General features: G+C 43.8%; 1 long non-coding RNA gene across 1 annotated transcript; it reads left to right on the top strand.

Annotated features, from left to right (window-relative positions):
• Window positions 1–22: 22 nt before the first annotated feature.
• Window positions 23–3,692, top strand: LOC144675031 (uncharacterized). The gene is made up of 2 exons (XR_013574732.1): window positions 23–2,873; window positions 2,931–3,692. It is a non-coding gene; the product is annotated as an uncharacterized LOC144675031 (long non-coding RNA).
• Window positions 3,693–21,460: the final 17,768 nt, after the last annotated feature.

Here is a 21,460-nt window from a genome sequence, read left to right as displayed (position 1 = left end):
AACATGACAGAGCCCTCTACTCTTATTCTGTGAAGCCCTTTTTTCAAGTTTTTTTTTTGGTTTTTCAAAAAAATAAATATTGTTTGTAAACGCTTAAATCCTTTTTGAGTATATTACCAATATATTTTTTATTTTTGCAACAATTAAGGAAAATCTTTGGTTTGGAAGAAGAATCTGAGTTGCAGCTGGGGGCCGGGTCTCGCAACCTGTATTGAAGCTCAGCCTGCCATACGAGCTGTGGGAGTGTTTTCACTGGTGTCACCAGGCTAACAGTTTCCGAATTGGCTCAGAGCACTTGCATAGTAAATCCCCATTTTTCATTTTAGGCTGTTGCCCTGAAATCTGGATCTTGCTGTACCCATGCTGTTTGACCATTATCTGTTGTCACCCCTTAAGGATGTATTAATTCCAGATCCTTAGCTTTCCCGGCCCCTCTTGTGCCCGGTGTGATGTCTTGGCTGTACTGTAACATAATCCAGTTTGCAGTCTGTTTGACTGGGTTTAATGTGAGCTAGTTGTAACAGTCATCTGACTGTACTATTCAAATACAGTGAGGGTGGAGTTTCAGGATAGAACGATAACAGGAAACATGCTACTGATATGTTCAAATTTGAAACATTATTGTTCTGGGTGGAGGCAGCATGAGTAGGAGAGGCTCAGTTTCACTTAGTTCCCCTTTTCAGCATTGGGAGATACAATTTTTAGTTAGTCTAGATTTAAATAGAAGCTTGTTTGTTCTTAGTACACTGCCCACCCTTCCTACCTGAAATTGTATGCCATACTTGAGTGGCCTTTGTAACAAACTGAAGTATTGGGCAATAAAAGAACACCGAGTGCAAATAGGAGTAGATCATATGGCCTCTCAAGCCTGCTCTGCCATTCGATACAATCATGGCTAATCATCTGCCTTAACTCCAATTTCCCACCTCCTCCCATATTCCTTGGTTCTCAGATCAAAAATTTGTCTATCTCAGCCTTGAATATAGTCAACAATAAAACATCCACAATCCTCTGCAATAAAGAATTCCAAAGATTTGCAATTGGCCACTGGTTGGTGGGCTGAGCAGGTGATAGCCATCTGGGTAGGAGTCAGATTGCATTTCCCATAGTGTATCTAGGTATACCTGTAATGTGCATTACATAGCAAAGTGAATACATAGGTTATTTGCAAGTGCTCCCTCTGCAAACTGAGTTTATTAAACTCAGAATCTGAATACAGTCAGAAAATGTGCCTGGCTGACTGGTGTCATTTACCAGTCAGTAAATAATGAGCTTACCATTTGACTTGATGGTGCTCTACTCTTTGCTCTCCCCTTTTCCTCTGTTACTTCACCTGCCTGAGGTTTTGCTGAGATTAAGAAACTGGGAAGCCCGCATCCCAGATACACACAACGGAAACCATCTTCAGCTGCTTGTAGCTGATTTGGAAAATTTGCACTTTTCTTTTTGTATGCCTGTTTCACAGGACTCATTTCTACAAGACTGTCAGGATCCTGGGTGCTCTGTTAATAGAATAGCACCATGGAAAGTAGAGGCAGCACCTTGACATGAAGTGTCAGAGTTGGGCTTGTTTAATATATTTTAAAAATTAATCACCAGCATCATTAAGCATGTCCATTATGGCATCTTTCCATTGGGGCAAAGGAAATGAGGACTAGATGCTGCACATGGGTTTGATTAATCTTCATGAATGACTGGTGTTTGTGTAAAGCAATGTGTTTGATTCTCGTGCAGTGCACAGTTCTCCCTAATGTGAGCCGACGTTTGTAAACCAAAAGTATATTGGGTTGCGATGCTTGTAATTTTTTTTATTTTTGTGTATACTAGGGTTCATTCTGTCAGAGCTAGTCCATAGGAATTGCTAGATAAAATAACACTGCAGTCCATCTAGTTCACCACCTACCATCCTGGTAGTTACATGACGCAACAATAATGGAGTTGCTCACTAGTCTGAGCAGTCAATTTCTTATCAATGTGTGTACAACAGACCCAGACATGAGGCGAGGAAAACCTGTTACCTGTGCTCCCAAGCACCCTACACTCAGCACACATCCTGAAGTGGGCAGTGAACCGGAGGGGGCCACAGTTTCAAGAAAGGGTTCTGCTCCATTACTCTTTTGGGTAACCCTGGACACTTGTTGCATTATTGCACCATCTTAACGTGGTGTTTGAACCTTCAAAGAACTTTGACCTGATTAGCAGATTATCTGACATTGATTTTTAAATTTTAACAGAGCTCTGGTGCCTCACTCTGGAAGAGTGAATGCAAGAATACAAATATAAGCTCTCAACTGCTTCATGTAGTTTGCAGAATCGCCTTTTCTTTAATTGCCACCCAAAGGGGTTGGCCTTGATTTAGTTGGTAACCTCTCTTGTTGCTGAGTCAGAAGGTTGTGGGCCCAAGCCTCACTCCAGGCTGACCTGCTATTTGGGGTTTACAAGAGTGAAGGAGGCTGTTTGGCTCAGTTTGATTAAATCCTCCCCTGAAAATGAACCATCGCTGGTACCTGATTCTTAAGTGAGTCCAGCATCCCAGCTGCTCCTTGCAATCTGTTCTAGTTGTTGCTGATCGATCAGTCCTTTCAGGGCATATGGTTCCTTCCCCCATAGCATAAGGCCCAGATCATCTATTGATCTCCAGCACACCAGTGTTGCAATCTCAGCTGGTTCTAGTAAGATGCTAGAATACAGGCTTTATACTTGCAAGGAAAAGGGGGTTTCTTGGAGGTTCATTCCCAGAATTAGTTGCTGTCTCTTGCAAGTATTAATTTATTTCAGTATCAACACTTGCAATGGGAACAAGCTACAGGCAGATTTGGGTCTTTTGAGACTTTTTAAAAATGAGAACTAAAAACTCCTGCTTTCCAGGTTGAGTTGCTCACACCGAGCCCCTGTTACTGAAGCATATTGCTTCATGCAAGCCTACACAGACTGCAACCCTACCTGCCTTGGAAAACCCAGTGACCACCTGTTTGACCATTTTGAGTGACAAAAGGGTCACGTGGCCAGTATTAAAACAACTGACCAATAGATCGAATCATCAGCTCTACAGTTGTCTTCACTGAGTAGGTACATTGGTTCCAGCACAGTCAGCAGCATCACAACCAGTGGGCTTTAGATGTACAATTAAAGACCTTCATGTAAGTTTAAAATTAAGAGGTTTGCTAGCAAAAGTAGAGAAGCTTTCTGCTGACAGGATGGTTGGTAACCACAAAACAGATATATAATTGGCATAAAAAGCTGGGAGTTTGTTTTATCTGGAATTTATTGCCTGAAAGAGTGGTGGAAGCAGATACAATTTTCAAAAGGAAATTGGATCTCTAAGGAAACATTTGTAGGGTAGTAGGACCAATTGATAGCTTTTTTTTGAGCTGCACAGGCTTGATGGGCCGAATAGCCTCCTGTTCTCTAATCCCATGGTGAGTGAGTTCAAATCATAGTCTGACTGTCTGTCTCTCTGAATCTTGCCATCTTTGATGGACAGTAAGTAACTACGATGCACTAACTCTCATTAAAAAGGATGGAAGATTGATTCAGAGTTTCTTTATTGCACTGATTATTTAAGGGCTGTGTCACTTCCTGCATACATACAACTTTTTAAAAATATATCCTGTGTTGGTGTTAACTTTCCATGTTTTACTCTGGTCTTAATATCTTTTCACAACAAATAAAACCTGCTTTGCTTGCCAAAATGGAATGGTGGCTTTTTTTAAAAAAAGATTTAAATCTCTTGATTTTAAAAGAAAACATACAGAATTCTTGATTTTATTAATACAAGTAGAGGGTAGTCAAGCCAGGAAATAATTCTAAATCTTTTGATACAACACTGGTTATGCCCCAGTTGGGAGTATTGTGGTCAATTTGGGAAGGATGTCCAGGCTTTAGAAAGTGCAGAGGAGATTGACTAGAATGGCACCAGGGCCTTCAGTTATGAGGAGAGATTAAAGAAGTGAGGGATATTCTCCTTGGAGCAGAGATGATTGAGAGGGGATTTAATAGAGCTGTTCAAAATCATGAAGGGTTTGGATAGAGTAAATAAGGAGAAACTGTTGCCAGTGGCAGGAGGGTTAGTGAGGAGAGGACATGGATTTAAAGTGACAAAAGAACCAGAGATACTTGTTAAACAGTTATGATTTTGAATGTGCTGCCTGAAAGGATGGAGGAAGCTGATTTAATAAGGTTCAAAAGGGAATTTGATAAATAGTTCTTTCACTGTCACTGGGTCAAAATCCGGGAACCCATTCCCTAACAGCACTGTGTATTCCTATACCACTTGGACTGCAGTGGTTCATGAAGGCAGCTCACCACCACCTTCGCAAGCGCAATTGGGGATGGGCAATAAATGCTGGCCACCCTATGAATGAATTTTTTGAATAAGAAAAATTTGCAATGCTATGGGAAATGAGCAGGGGAGTGGAACTAAATGGATAGGTTTTGTCTAAAGAACCAGCACAGGCATGATGGACTGAATGACCACCTGCCCTGTAAGATGGCTGATGGCTTTCAGTCTCGCTGTCTGGATTCTGTGTGCTCTTGTTCTAAAAAAAAATTCTCATAGTTCAACTGCAGAGGTAGGAATGTTGGCTCTATTTAGATGCTGTTTATATCTGAAATAACTAAACATGAGCCTATACTTAAGTCTGTTTTGGGCAGTGAACCTCAGGCGCGGTATTTGACAGAGTATCAGGTTCAGCCCACACTTACCAGAATGAGGTTGGAGTGTCCTACATAATCTCGACGTACTGAAGCATTTTATGAGCAAGTACTGTTGAGCTATCTATTTAATATAGGAAACATGACTGCCAATTAGGGTTAGCACAGCAAGGTCCCACAAGTTGCAATGAAATGAAATAAATTACCACATACTGTTTTAGATGTTGGTTGAGGGATAAGTATTAGTCAGGTACTGGACCAACCCCTAGCTTTTATTTAAATAATGGGAATTTTTACACGGCTTGTTTCCACTATTTCCACCCCCCCCCAACTTTCCCTGGGCTAAGATGGAACCTGCATCTATATAAGCACCAGGACACCTCAAAGTACATTAAAACGTGTGAAAAGTATTCAATTGGCTGTAATGCAGGAAATGTGATAGCCAATTTGTGCAGCTTAAGTCCCCACAGGCAACAATGAGTTAATTGACCAGATAACCTTGTTGTGACGTTGGTTGAGGGAGAAATATTGGACAGTTTACCAGTGTTACAACTGGAGGAGGAGTATCTGGCTACAGGTTGAGAGCCACACGGTTTCACAAAGCAGAGGGGGAGAGAGCTAGTCCGGGTGGCCTTCATTTCTCAGCCTTTCCCCAACAAGACTGAAAGCAAAACCACAGGTTCAAACTTAAGGTTTGCCTCTGCCATGTGATTGCCTTTTTGTCTTCCAACTTCATTAATTAAAGTGTTTCGCTGTTCAAAACAAACAAACAATTCCTTCTCGAGTACCATACAGCTCAGGTGATTGCTTGGGATGAGGCCTGCCTGTTGACAGTACCAAGGTGAACTTATGACCCTTTTTAAAAGAAAAACTCTAGGGCAGCCTCCAAATTAATCCAAATGTCCAAAACAAAATAAAAGTAAAATCCAGTTTAAAGAGATATGACTCTTAACACCAGGATGAACTCCCCTGCCCTTCTAAATTGTCACGGAGACTTTTACATCCACCTGAGAGGCCAGATATGGGCTCGGTTTGATATGTCACCCAAAAGACGGCACTTCTGACAGTGCAGCGCTCCTTCAGTGCTGACCCTTGACAATGCAGTGCTTCCTCAGTACTGCCCTTACGACAGTGCAGCACACTCTCCGTATTGGTCTTCTGACCCTCTGGCAGTGAGGTGCTCTCTCAATACTGACCGTCCAACAGTGCAGCACTCCCTCAGTATTGAGCCTTGACAGTGTAACGCCCCCACAGTGCAGTGCTCCTTCAGTACTGGCGCTCTGATACTTCAGTGCTTCCCTAGTACTGACCCTCCAACAATTCAGTGCTCCCTTGGCACTGCCTTTTTAATAGAGCAGCACTCTCTCGGTATTGGCCTTCTCACAGTGCAGCGCTCCCTCAGTACTGACACTCTGACAGTGCAGTACTCCCTTTAGTGGGAGGCAGTAGCATAGTTTTATTGTCACTGGACTAGTAATCCAAAGACTCAGGATAATGTTCTGGGGACCCAGGTTCAAATGCCGCTATGGCAGATAGTGGAATTTGAATTCAATTAAAAGTCTAATGATGACCATGAAACCACTGCCGATTGTTGTAAAGACTCATCTGGTTCACTAATCCCCTTTAGGGAAGGAAATCTGCTGTCCTTACCGGTCTGGCCTACATGTGATTCCAGACCCACAGCAACGTGGGTGATACTTAATTAAATGCCCCTGAAATGGCCTAGCAAGCCACTCAGTTGTATCAAACGGCTAAAAAGTCTCAAAGGGATGAAAAGGGAAGCCAAACATTGACTTGCGCACTGGAAACAGCAAAGTCAGCCCTATCGACCCGGCCAACCCTGCAAAATCCTTCTTACTAACATCTGGGGGTTTGTGCTGAAATTGGGAGAGCTGCCTCATAGACTAGTCAAGCCTGAAATAGTCATATTTACGGAATCATACCTTACAGATAATGTCCCCGACACCACCATCACCATCCTTGGGTATGTCCTGTCCCACCGGCAGGACAGACCCAGCAGAGGTGGCGGCACAGTGGTATACAGGTGGGAGGGAGTTGCCTTGGGAGTCTTAAAGATCAGCTCTGGACCCCATAAAGTCTCATGGCACCAGGTCAAAAACGTACGAGGAAACCTCCTGCTGATTACCATGTACCGCCCTTCCTCAGCTGATGAATCAGTGCTCCTCCACGTTGAACACCACTTGGAGGGAGCACTGAGGGTGGCAAGGGCAGCAGAATGTACTCTGGGCGGGGGAACTTCAATGTCCATCACCAAGAGTGGCTCGGTAGCACCACTACTGACTGAGCTGGCCGAGGCCTAAAGGACATCGCTGCTAGACTGGGTCTGCGGCAGGTGGTGAAAGAACCAATGAGGGAAAAACATACTTGACCTCATCTTCACCAACATACCTGCCGCAGATGCATCTGTCCATGACGGTATCGGTAGGAGTGACCACCGCACAGTCCTTGTGGAGATCCTTGTGGATGTTCTCTGATACTTTAACCATCCATGACTCCTCAGATACTGAAGCAGTCCATGTGCAAATGCAGCAAGACCTGGACAATATCCAGGCTTGGGCTAACAAGTAGCAAGTAACATTCGTGCCAGGCAAAGACCATCTCCAACGAGAGAGAATCTAACCATCAGCCCTTGATGTTCAATGGCATTACCATCACTGAATCCCCCATTATCAACATCTTGGGGGTTACCATTGACCAGAAACTGAACTAAATTAACCAAATAAATACTGTGGCTACAAGAACAGGTTAGAGGCTAGGAATCCTATGGCAAGTTACTCACCACCTGACTCCCAAAAGCCTGTCCACCATTTACAAGGCACAAGTTAGGAGTGTGATGGAATACTCCCCACTTGCCTGGATGAGTGAAGCTCCAACAACACTCAATAAGCTTGGCACCATCCAGGACAAAGCAGCCCACTTGATTGGCACCCCATCCACAAACATTCACTCCCTCCACCACTGATGCACAGTGGCAGCAGTGTGTACCATCTACAAGATACACTGCAGGAACTCACCAGGCTCCTTAAACAGCGCCTTCCAAACCCACGACCACTACTATCTAGAAGGACAATGGGAACACCACCACCTGGAAGTTCCCCTCCAAGCCACTCACCATCCTGACTTGGAAATATATCACTGTTCCTTCACTGTCGTTGGGTCAAAATCCTGCAACTCCCTCCCTAACAGCACTGTGGGTGTATCTACACCATATGGACTGCAGTGGTTTAAGGAGGCAGCTCACCCCCACCTTCTCAAGGGCAATTAGAGATGGTCAATAAATGCTGGCCTAGCCACATCCCATGAATGAATTTTTAAAAAAGTACTGGCCCTCTGACAGTGCAGCACTCCCTCAATACTGACCCTCTGACAATGCAGCACTCCCTCAGTACCGACCCTCCAATCGTGCAGCTCTCCCTCAGCACTGACCTTCTGGCAGTGTAGCTCTCCCTCAGTACTGACCCTCTGACAGTGCAGTACTCCCTCGGTCCTGACCCTCTGACAGTGCAGCTCTCCCTCAGCACTGACTATCTGACAGTGCAGCACTATCTCAGTGCTGCCTCTCTGACAGTGCAGTGCTCCCCCAGTACTGAACCTCTTACAGTGCAGTGATGCATAGAAACATAGCACTTAGGAACAGCAGTAGGCCCTTGAGTTCTTTGAGGGATCTGGGTGTCCTGGTACATGAATCACAAAAGGTTAGTATGCAGGTACAGCAAGTAATCAGGAAGGCAAATGGAATGTTGGCATTTATTTCAAGAGGAATGGAATACAAAAGTAGGGAAGTTTTACTGCAACTGTACAGGGCCTTGGGGAGACCACATCTGGAATACTGAGTACAGAATTGTTTCCTTATTTGAAAAATGATATAATTGCATTAGAAGCAGCTCAGAGAAGGTTCAATAGACTCATTGCTGGGATGAGGGGCTTGTCTTATGGAGAAAGGTTGAACAGGTTGTGCCTTTATTGTTATGACCCCAGCTGATGTTACTGCTGGACAAGCCAAATCCCACAGTGGACCCCAGCTTGATAGGTCCTAGCTTTTATTTTTTGTTTAGATATGTGGAAAGTAGCTACTGAACAGAGTCACAGGAGTCAGCTGATGAACTTTTAACAAAAGTATAAAACGTTTATTTAACAAGAAAAGATGAAGTATATTACAATACTCCTTCACCCACAACTATACCTTTACAGGTATATACAGATTTGTAAGGATAGCACAAGCTACAAAAACTATCTTATACTCTAATGTTCACAGTAAGTACACAGTCCATGTAAACCAGTAGGCGACCTGTGGTCAGACACACCACACTCTGAAACCAAGTGACAGATGCCACCTTAATCAGATGCTGTGGATCTCTCCTCAACTTCCCCAGATGCTTGTCACACTGTGAGCCAACCGGTCTCACTGAACTCCATCTTTCACAAACTCCACTCTCGAATCTTCTCCCAAACCGACACTTTCTCTCAGACATCTTCTGCAAGGATTCACCTCCAGCGTTTCGAACTCTCCTTCCGATGTTCCTCTCCCTGGGTCACCATGTGCATTCAAGCTTTCTTCCACACACTCTCTCTCACCGACTCAGCCATCAACAGTACACCACTGCTTCACATGCCCATAGCAAAGAGTTACAGATTTTCAGCTGTCTCTTTGGACCTTCTGACCTCTTGCTTTAAATCTACTTCCTGCAGCTTTTCCTCCTTTAAGCTTGAAGCTTGGTGCCTTCCTCTGTTCAACACTCTTAACCTCACTTAATAGGACATTTTCCAGGTTTCTGTCCTTCATTTGTCTAGAGTGTCTTCTTGGGACTTTCTCCTGCCTCCTTCCCACTCCTTGGCCTTGGGACCTTTCTTCCTTAGCTTGGGACTTACTATCTGAACCTTTTCATGTCCTGCCTGTCCTGGCACTATCTTCCAACTGAACTCAAACTGCTGCTTTTTCTCTCTGTCTGTGTGTGTGTGTGTGTGTGTGTGGGTGGGTGTGCCTCTCTGGACCCCTGTTGCTAGGCTACAGCACAGTTTTTTTCCACTCTTGTGTTTGCTTTAACTTCTCTTCAACAGTCATAAAAATCTAATTAGATAAGCAGGTGTACAAACAGAGCTTTAGACCTGTTGTCTCCACTCAAAAAGGAAAGTAGATCCCAGGTTTCACTTTTTAACCCACAAATAGAAAAAAATATAAATTAAACTTAAACTCAAAGATATGCCTTATTCTTAACCCAAATACCCATATAGCTTACTTAAACTACCTCTATTTCCTGACAATACCCATTGGAGTTTAGAAGAATGAGAGGTGATCTTATTGAACCATGTAAGATCCTGAGGGGAATTAATAGGGTGGATACCAGGAAGATGTTTCCATAGAAACATAGAAACTAGGAGCAGGAGTAGGCCATTCGGCCCTTCGAGTCTGCTCTGCCATTCATTATGATCATGGCTGACCATCCAACTCAATAGCCTGCTCCCGCTTTCTCCCCATACCCTTTGATCCCTTTCACCCCAAGAGCTATATCTAACTCCTTCTTGAAAACATACAATGTTTTGGCCTCAACTGCTTTCCGTGGTAGCGAATTCCACAGGCTCACCACTCTCTGGGTGAAAAAATTTCTCCTCATCTCAGTTCTAAATGGTCTACCCCATATCCTCAGACTATGACCCTTGGTTCTGGACTCCCTCACCACCGGGAACATCCTTCCTGCATCTACCCTGTCTAGTCCTGTTAGAATTTTATAGGTTTCTATGAGATCCCCCCTCATTCTTCTGAGCTCCAGCAAATATAATCCTAATCGACTCAATCTCTCCTCATATATCAGTCCCGCCATCCCAGGAATCAGTCTGGTAAACCTTCGCTGCACTCCCTCTATAGCAAGTACATCCTTCCTCAGATAAGGAGACCAAAACTGCACACAATATTCCAGGTGTGGTCTCACCAAGGCCCTGTATAATTGCAGCAAGATATCCTTGTTCCTGTACTCGAATTCTCTGGCTATGAAGGCCATTTGCCTTCTTTACCGCCTGCTGCACCTGCATGCTTACCTTCAGCGACTGGTGTGCGAGGACACCCAGGTCTCATTGCACATTACCCTCTCTCAATTTATAGCCATTCATATAATAATCTGCCTTCCTGTTTTTGCTATCAAAGTGGATAACCTCACATTTATCCACATTATACTGCATCTGCCATGCATTTGCCCACTCACTCAGCTTGTCCAAATCACACTGAAGCATCTCTGCACTGTCCTCACAGCTCACCCTCCCACCCAGCTTTGTGTCATCTGCAAATTTGGAGATATTACATTTAGTTCCCTCATCTAAATCATTAATATATATTGTTGAATAACTGGGGTTCCAGCACCGACCCCTGCGGTACACCACTAGTCACTGCCTGCCATTCGGAAAAAGACCCGTTTATTCCTACTCTTTGTTTCCTGTCTGCCAACCAGTTTTCTATCCATCTCAATACACTAGCCCCATCCCATGCGCTTTAATTTTACATGCCAATCTCTTATGTGGGACTTTGTCGAAAGCCTTCTGAAAGTCCAAATGAACCACATCCACTGGCTCCCCCTCATCAACTCTACTAGTTACATCCTTGAAAAATTCCAGTAGATTTGTCAAGCATGGTTTCCCTTTCGTAAATCCATGCTGACTCTGTCCGATTCTGCCACTGTTTTCCCAGTGCTCAGCTATTAAATCTTTTATAATGGACTCTAGAATTTTCCCACTACCGATGTCAGGCTGACTGGTCTATAATTCCCTGTTTTCTCTCTGCCTCCCTTTTTAAATAGTGGGGTTACATTAGCTACCCTCCAATCTGTAGGAACTGTTCCAGAGTCTATAGAATCTCGGAAGATGACCATCAATACATCCACTATTTTTAGGGCCACTTCGTTAAGTACTTTGGGATGTAGATTATCAGGCCCCAGGGATTTATCGGCCTTCAATCCCATCAATTTCCCCAATACCATTTCCCTACTAATGCTGATTTCTTTCAGTTCCTCCCTCTCACTAGACCCTGTGTTCCCCAACATTTCTGGTATGTTATTAGTGTCCTCCTTTGTGAAGACAGAACCAAAATATGTATTTAGTTGGTCAGCCATTTCTTTGTTCCCCATTATAAATTCCCGTTTCTGACTGTAAGGGACCTACATTTGTCTTCACCAATCTTTTTCTCTTCATATACCTATAGAAGCTTTTACAGTCAGTTTTTAAGTTCCCCGCAAGCTTACTCTTGTACTCTATTTTCCCCTTCTTAATCAATCCCTTGGTCCTCCTTTGCTGAATTTTAAACTGCTCCCAATCCTCAGGTCTGTTGTTTTTTCTGGCCAATTTGTATGCCTTTTCCTTGGATCTAATACTATCTCTAATTTCCCTTGTAAGCCATGGTTTGGCCACCTTTCCTGTTTTACTTTTGTGCCAGACAGGAATAAACAATTGTTGCAGTTCACCCATGCGCTCTTTGAATGTTTGCCATTGCCTATCCACTGTCATCCCTTTAAGTAACGTTTCCCAATCCATCATAGCCAACTCGCCCCTCATACCATCGTAGTTTCCTTTATTAAGATTCAGGACCCAAGCCTCAGAATCAACTACGTCACTCTGCATCTTGATGAAGAATTCTATCATATTATGGTCGCTCATCCCCAAGGGGCCTCGCACAACTAGATTGCCAATTATTCCTTTCTCATTACACAATACCCCATTCCGCCTGTGGGGAGACTAGAACCTGGTTTAAAAATAAGAGGTCTCCTTTTTAAGACTGAGATGAGGAGAATTCTTTTCTCTCAGAGGGTTGTTACTCTGTGGAATTCTCTTCCCTAGAGAGCAGTGGAGGCTGGGTCACTGAATTTATTCAAGGCTGAGTTAGACAGATTTTTGATAGATAAGGGAGTCAAGGGTAATGGGGTGGGGGGGGTGAGCAGACAGGAAAGTGGAATTGAGACAGAACCAGATCAGCCATGATCTTAATGAAAGGGCAGAATGGCCTACTCCTGCTCCTAAGTCCTATGTTCCTATGTAGACTGATCTTTCCCACCCAGTCAGTGTCCTTGCCTTATTGCTACAGAGATACCGGTCTCAATCCTCACCCAACTCTGTGTTTACTGATTAAACCACTAAAAGGCTTTTCTCACTGAAGTGTTCTGTCACTTCTTATCAATTAAGAATTCACACCCACACACACAGCTATCTGCTTCTAAACTCCAGCTTCCTGTGTGAAAAACAGAAGAGGACTCGAAACGTTAACTGTGCTCCTCTCCACCGATGCTGCCAGACCTGCTGAGTTTTTCCAGGTATTTTTGTTTTTGTTTTTGTTTTGAGAAACGGAAGATTCTTTTATTCCTTATTCTCCACCAGAGGACAATACATCTGGGACTTAGCACACCCTACTGGCACATTATATATAACAATTCTTTTTAACTGAAATGTCCTTTTACAAAAAAGCATAAACATTAAACACAAACATCACATCTCCTCTCCCTTTAGCCAGGAAAAAATCGGTCAGATGGTTTGCAGATTCGCTTTGGTCTAGAGAGGAGTGTTGGGTTAGGCATCTCAGTTTGTTTGATTAGAAATGGAAGGTTCTGCTGTTCCACTTGTTTCTGTTCAGGTTCAACAGTTGCAGCTACAGGTTTGTCAGTGGAATCAAGTTCGGGTTTCACCAGCTGGTGCAGATGTTTCCCAGAAATCTTCCACTGTGACTGGAGACCCGTGGAAATTTGGTTCCTTGGATTTGGCTTCTCTAACGTGGTCAGTGTGTCTCTTCCTGTGGAATCTGGAAGATTCAGCATCATAGGTCAGTGGTCCCCGACGCTTGATGATTCTTCCCAGGAACCACTTTGGTGTCCCACAGTAATTTCAGATCCAAACAGACTGATCCAGATTAAACTCTCAAGCTGGTTTACTTGTGTCATGTGACCTTTACTGATCAAGTTGCCTTGAACCAATCTTTCCTTTTAAATCTGGACACAGCAAATCCAGTCTGGTATGGAGTCATCTTCCAAACATCAGCTCAGCAGGAGATGCGCCTGTTGTTGAATGTGGAGTGTTACGCTACATCATCAAAAAGTTCTTCAACTTCAACTTCCAATCTGTTTGCGTCCTCTCCTTCACTATGGCCATTTTGAATGTCTGGACAAAGCATTCAGCTTCACCATTTGAGGATGGGTGGTAAGGAGAGATAAGAATCTGTTTGATCCCATTGTTTTTCAGGAATGGTTGAAATTCACATGATGTGAACTGTATGCCATTGTCAGACACTCCGGCAATCCCAAAGTAGTAAACACATCCCGGAGAGCATCAATGGTCTTTGTTGAAGTGGTCGACTTCATGGGAATAACATGAGGCCACTTTGTGTGGGCATCCACCACAATCAGGAATGTTATGTCCGGGAAGTGGTCCGGCAAAGTGTACATGAAGTCTCTGCCGTGGGTGGTCAGGCCAAGCCCACAGTTGTAATGGGGGAGGTGCAGGAGAAGACTTCATTTCTTGGCATGGAAGGCAATCACTGACCATGCCTTCGATGTCTTTATCCAGGTGTGGCCACCATACATGTAGACGAGCTAATGTTTTCATTTTGATGATTCCCCTGTGACTGAGGTGAAGTTCTTTCCAACAGTCGTGTTTGGAATTTTGGAGGAATAACAACTCGGATTCTCCATAACAAACAACCATCTAGCAGAATCAGCTCAAATCTACGCATGTAATAAGGTTTAAGCTCAGTAGGTACTACTTGAGGTACACCAACCCTTCTGTGTGTCCAGGTAAACTTTGGAGAGCACAGTATCCCTCTGCATTTCAAGTTGAATTTGATCCACTTTAACAGGTAACATGTCCACCTGGTTCACATTGAAAGCAGTGACTTCACTTAGGCTCATGGAGCTGTGATGGAACAGAAGTCTGGAAAGTGCGTCCGCATTTCCATGATTCTCAGTGGAGCGAAATGTAACTTTGTACTAGTGAGCAGATAAGATCAGTGCTCACCTTTGTAGGCGTGTAGCGGCAAGTGTTGAGGTTTGTGACTTTGGTCTAAGCAACAAGGTCAAAGGCTTGTTGTTTGTAATTAACATGAATTTACTCCCATACAAATGTTGGTGAAACTTTTAGACTCCATAGATCCATAGATTAGTCCAAGAACTTCCTTCTCAATTTGGGCATAATTTTGTTCTGCCTTGGACAATGTGGCTTGAGGCGTATGCAACGGGCTTTTCACTATCATCAGGAAATGTGTGGAAGATGATAGCTCCAACCCCATATCCAGATGCATCACAAACCAGGCTGACAGGTAACTTTTCATTGAAATGTGCCAGGATTTTAGCAGAAGTGAGCTCTTGCTTGAGTTCCTTGAAACTTTCCTAACAGGCTTGTGACCAATTCTTCTTCAGGTTATCCAGTGGTGCTGCCTTGGTAGCCAAACTGGAAATGAACTTCTTGTAGTAATTCACAAGTCCCAAATATGAATGAAGCTCCTTAACATTTTTGTGCGGTGGTGCACTCACCACTGCCTCCACCTTTCTGGGTGAGGTTGAGAGGCCAGTTTCGTTGATCACTTGTCCCAGGTACTCCACTGAGGGCTTCAGGAATGAGCACTTGGATTTCTTACAGCGGATGCTGTATTTTTCCAGTCTACCCTGGACGTGTTCTCTAAATGAGTTGGGAGGTTTTTCCCAGTGATGAGCCTGTCGTCTTGGAAGCAGATTACACCAGGGAGGCCCTGCAGTATTTTGTCCTTGGCTGTCTGGTATAAAGCTGGTGATGACGTGATTCCAAATGGTAGTTGTTTGTATTGATCTAGTCCTCTGTGTGTGCTGATGGTTGTATACTTCCTAGAATCTTCACTTGGCTGCGTTTGCAAACATGCCTGTGACAGGTCAAACTTTGTGAATAATTCACCTCCATTCAGAGCAGCGAACAGGTCCTCAATTTTCAGGAGTGGGTACTGATGCACTTCCAGGAAAGGATTAATGGTGATTTTATAGTCACCACATATTCTGATAGACCCGTCATCCTTCACTGCTAGGACTATTGGAGCTGCCCACTCTGCATAATCAACTTTCTCACTTATCGGAAAGTTTTCAAGTCGTTCTAGTTCCTGCTCGATTTTCTGTCGCATTGATTAGGGAACTGAATGTGGTTTGAAGAACCTTAGAGAAGCTTCGTCCTTCACAGCAAGTTTAACTTCAATGTCTTTAATAACTCCACGACCTTCTTTGAAGACATCAGTATGCTTGTCTAACAAGGACTGCAACATGGAGTTGCAATGCACTTTATTTATTTTATTCCAGTCCAGCCGAATTTCTTTTAGCCAGTTCCTGCCCATAAGCGATGGACGATCCCCTTTCACAATGATAAGTGGCAACCTTGCTATTTGATCTCCATATTTAGCTTGAACAGGCATCTTTCCAAGTACATTCACAGGCCTCACCAGTGTAGGTGCTAAGCTGGAGGAGGGTTTTCTCCAATGGGTGAAAATGTTCTCCCATGTCTTCTCTGAAGCAACAGAAACAGATGCTCCAGTGTCAACCTCCATTTCAACAATTTTACCATTTAAGGCAATGCCAACTTTTAGTCCTTCACCTAGTTTCGGATCAGACTGCCACACAATTGCTCTTCTGCATTCTCACTGTTAGTTTCACTTTCTGTCTCGTCTGGAGTCACTTTACTTTTGTATTTTGTTTCCGAGTAACGTGTCTTTTTAAACTGACTCACTCTCACGCTGTTCTCTTTGGTGAGACTTGAATCTCTTGGTAACACTTGCTGGTCTGGGATTGAAGTGCTTTTTCAAAACGTCCATAAGGTTTTATCTGCTGGCTTCTCAGGAGCATTGAGATTTCACAGTAAAGTGAAATCTTTCATTCCGATGACTGTAAGAAACACTGAGGCCTGCTTTTCCTCTTCAATCTCATTCACAATGAAAAACATAGAAACATAGAAACTAGGAGCAGGCGTAGGCCATTCGGCCCTTCGAGCCTGCTCCGCCATTCATTATGATCATGGCTGATCATCCAACTCGATAGCCTGCTCCCGCTTTCTCCCCATATCCTTTGATCCCTTTCTCCCCAAGAGCTTTATCTAACTCCTTGAAAACATACAATGTTTTGGCCTCAACTACTTTCTGTGGTAGTGTCCACAGGCTCACCACTCTCTGGGTGAAGAAATTTCTCCTCATCTCAGTCCTAAATGGTCTACCCCATATCCTCAGACTGTGACCCCTGGTTCTGGACTCCCCCACCATCAGGAACATCTTTCCTGCATCTACCCTGTCTAGTCCTGTTAGAATTTTATAGGTTTCTAATGAGATCCCCCCTCATTCTTCAGAACTCCAGCGAATATAATCCTAACTGATTCAATCTCTCCTCATATGTCAGTCCCGTCATCCCAGGAATCAGTCTGGTAAACCTTCGCTGCACTCCCTCTATAGCAAGTACATCCTTCCTCAGATAAGGAGACCAAAACTGCACACAATATTTCAGTTGTGGTCTCACCAAGACCCTGTATAATTGCAGCAAGACATCCCTGCTCCTGTACTCAAATCCTCTGGCTATGAAGGCCAACATACCATTTGCCTTCTTTACCGCCTGCTGCACCTGCATGCTTACCTTCAGCGACTGGTGTACGAGGACACCCAGGTCTCGTTGCACATTCCCCTCTCTCAATTTATAGCCATTCATATAATAATCTGCCTTCCTGTTTTTGCTATCAAAGTGGATAACCTCACATTTATCCACATTATACTTCATCTGCTATGCATCTGCCCACTCACTCAGCTTGTCCAAATCACACTGAAGCATCTCTGCATCCTCCTCATAGCTCACCCTCCCACCCAGCTTTGTGTCATCTGCAAATTTGAAGATATTACATTTAGTTCCCTCATCTAAATCATTAATATATATTGTGAATAGCTGGGGACCCAGCACCGATCCCTACAGTACCCCACTAGTCACTGCCTGCCATTCGGAAAAAGACCCGTTTATTCCTACTCTTTGTTTCCTGTCTGCCAACCAGTTTTCTATCCATCTCAATACACTACCCCCAATCCCTTGCGCTTTAATTTTATATGCCAATCTCTTTATCGAAAGCCTTCTGAAAGTCCAAATAAACCACATCCACTGGGTCCCCCTCATCAACTCTACCAGTTACATCCTCAAAAAATTCCGGTAGATTTGTCAAGCATGATTTCCTTTTCGTAAATCCATGCTGACTCTGTCCAATTCTGTCACTGTTTTCCAAGTGCTCAGCTATTAACTCTTTTATAATGGACTCTAGAATTTTCCCCACTACCGACGTCAGGCTGACTGGTCTATAATTCCTGGTTTTCTCTCTACTTCCATTTGCTCAACATAAACCACAAAGTCCATAGCTGGATGAAAAGCTTCTAAAGCCCCTAGTAATGATGATTCCACTCTTGTTGCCATTTGAAGTGTTTTGTCACTTCTTAACAATTAAGAATACACACACAAACACAAACACACTCACACACAAACACACTCACACACACACACACAAACACCCACACACAGCTTCCTGTGTAAAGAAACAGAAGGTTCCTTTATTGCACAGTGGACAATACATCTGGGATTTAGCACACCCTACTGGCAGGTTTTTTTTATGTAATATTTCTTTTTAACTAAACTGCCCTTTTGCAAAAAAAGCATAAACGTTAAACACAAACATCAAACTCCCCCAGTGGCCTGGTCCGATTCCACAAGTTCTTCTCTTATCCAGTCCTGCTCAGTCCCTTTAGTCCTTGTCCCAATTCCCGCTCTGTGTGCTGGGCAGACGCTCAGAGGAATTCTTCTTGTTCTTGGCCAGTGATTCTGACCTCGCAGGATTAAAACAAGGGTTCAAGGCCCTCTTTACCACTTCAGTGCTGTCATGACAGTGGATTACAGCCCTGAATTATTTATGGGCACATTGAACTTCCAAAGGAAGACATGTGTTTTTTTTAAAAAGGCATACAAGCAAAGACACTGAGCTAAAGATGGCTGAGAATGTGAAGCAATCACCATTCTGGAAAATTCCTATGTGGATTATACTTGACCGACTAGTCCCGAGAGAACCTGGAATGTTGCACCTAAAAGGGTGTCAGGGCTTATTTCAGACAGAGACACTTGAAAGAAAGAGGTGAAATGCAAAAGACTGAACTTTAACCTCCTGTGGCTGCAGAGGGATTGGAGACTGATTGCTACATTTCAGCAGACACCCAAAACCCATCTCCTGTTGAGTTATATCTCAGAGTGTGGAAATGATCTGAGTTGAAAGATAATGGACTCGGGGTGAAAGACATGTTTGTTTTTTCCCTTCCAGGAATACACAAAGAAATGGGTTAAAAAGCTAGCCGCAGACCTGATCTGTGTGTGCTAGTGTGCTAGCATGAGAGTGACAGCACAGAAAGATCAAATAGTCACCCCTGTGGTTACAGGCAAAGTCTCTCTGCCTCTCTCTGTTGCTGGAGGCAAGTCAGCAAAACTGCAATCAAAAAGGAAATAGGACAGTTTCTTCAGCCAACCCGCGGAACCAAGTATCTCCAAACCGACTGCTAAACTGTCAAAGTCAGCTCTACGTGGAGTCACCCAACTTAACAGCCACAACGTTTCACCATCTACGCCTCTCGGACAAGCCAAAGACTGATTCGTATATTTTTAAAAAAACCTTTTATTCGGACTCAAATTCTCATTTCTGATCTGTGTGTATGTGTGTTGCACTTTTATTATCTTCTCTCGGGTTTTTAGTAACTAATAAACTTACTCTTTCTTTGACCCAAGAAAGCCTGGTTAAATTGAATCCTTCTAAAACATAAATACATTTGGACTGGGCAAAGATATCCATGGGTGGGAGTGGTGGGGGGGTGGAGGGATCCCTTTTTAAATTAATCTTGTTGTGGCCAATGACTTGGGGTGGGCAGGGAGGCGGTGGTGGTTGTTGAACTAAGAAGGGGAGCCAGGTCATTCCTCCTCACTGGGAGCATAACAAAATTGGTGTCCTGTTTGGGCAGTTAACAAGTTGGGGGGGGCTTTGCCTGGGGACCAGTTGTAACAGTGCACAGAATCCCTCATACTCAGACCTTGCGGAAGTCAATGATTGGTTTAGCCCCTGCATGATCGACTCCGTGGGTGGTCAGATATGATGTCACCACTCATGCAAAGGGTCCCTTTCTTGGGCTTGACACTCACAATAGAACAGCATACCCTCTGGCTGTCACAAGAGCTCATAATGGGGCCCAATATATAAATGTTTTGATATGCATGCGTCCAGGATGTCTGTTATCGGGCCAAATGTCTTAAAAATTACAGGTGACCACTTTAACCGTTACTAAATTTAAGCTTTGGCTTTTGCACGACTATTATTTGAAGGGTTGACATGGGTGCTTGGATTTGGGCAGAGAAAAAAGACCATCGCTCCATCAACCAGAAAGTACAAAGTTGTAGGCTTACTTTCAACTGTCAACAGACATCAGTTTCCTCACCCGTTCTATGGTCAGCTTCCACCATCAGTTTTCATACTTTCAATCAATGGAATAAAGTAAAACTCAATAAATTCCTGTAGAACTGACAAAAACCCAAGCAATTTTTAAAATTGACAGGCGATTTCCACTCTCCTTCCTCCTGCTTCTACACAATTATTTGTCTTCATGGTGAAAGACTGCTGTGCTTTCTCAGTGCGAGTCCCCATTGAACTGATTGTAAAATGGCTGCTTATAGAGAGATCCCTCATGGCAGAGGTCACCTGACTACAGCAGACCAGATAGAACATGTAGTAATGTTGCCTTTCAAAACCCAAACACCCCGCCCCCTTTCATAACGGGCAAAAGACACAAACCTCCCATTTCTCCAAATGAACAAAAGACCCAAACATGCCCCTTTTCCTAGCAAACTAAGACGCATTTGCATGCACGATCATTTGTAACTGTGAGTTACCCAAGTTACCCACTTTACACCCGCTTTTCTCATGCATTAACAGCTATTTGTTCTACTAGCCAGTCTCTGCCTCAGGATTGCATACATCGTCTTTAAATCATGCAGGTCTCTTAATGGTATGTGTGTGCATTGACATTGGCTGTTAGTCTGGCTGATTCCTTGTCTGGAGAGTGTTGTTCCTGTGCCACTTGTTGCTGTGGTAACTGTTGTTGTTCCATTGCCATTGCTGGGGACATGTGGACCTCTGGGATTGATGGTAGCTTTGTGCTCTGTACAACTGCTGAGATCCCTTCTCCCTAACTGGCTGACTGTGGTGAAGGAACAGCTTCGCTAGTTGTTTGTATGCACCTATGGTTGCATTGAGAGCATTGAAGGTTTGTACCCTGACTGGCTCTCCGATGCTCAGCTCTGGCAATGGCCTGGCAGTCTTGTCAAAAAGAAATTTGGCTTTCTGCCATTTCACCTTGATATTTTCACTCACACCTGTTATTACTTCTGGTTTCAGTAGCTTTTTTGCTATTGGAAGAGTAGTTTGGGTGCAGCATGACATTAGACTTTGGACTGGACTAACTTCCACACCTTCAGTTGGTGTGTTTCTCCACTTGAGGATTGCTTTGTGTGCATCTGTTCTAGTTTTGCTTGATTTCTTGATGATTCCTTTCGCAAATTTTCACTGCCGCCTCAACCTTTCCATTCGACTGGGGATAGTGCGGAGATGATGTATGGTGTTGAATTTTCCAATCCCTTGTGAAGCGAACCGAGGGCCATTGTTACTCACCGCAATGTCTGGAATGCTGTAACAACCGAAGTGTGCTCTCAACCATTCTACTATTTCTCCTGTTGTCATTGAAGTCAGCTGGTCTACCTCCCAGTAG

This window comes from Cetorhinus maximus, chromosome 3, assembly GCF_964194155.1.
Source record: "Cetorhinus maximus chromosome 3, sCetMax3.hap1.1, whole genome shotgun sequence".
NCBI classification, from domain to species: Eukaryota; Metazoa; Chordata; class Chondrichthyes; order Lamniformes; family Cetorhinidae; genus Cetorhinus; species Cetorhinus maximus.
The sequence above is the reverse complement of the archived record's forward strand: the minus strand, read 5'-3'. Positions and strand labels throughout refer to the sequence as shown.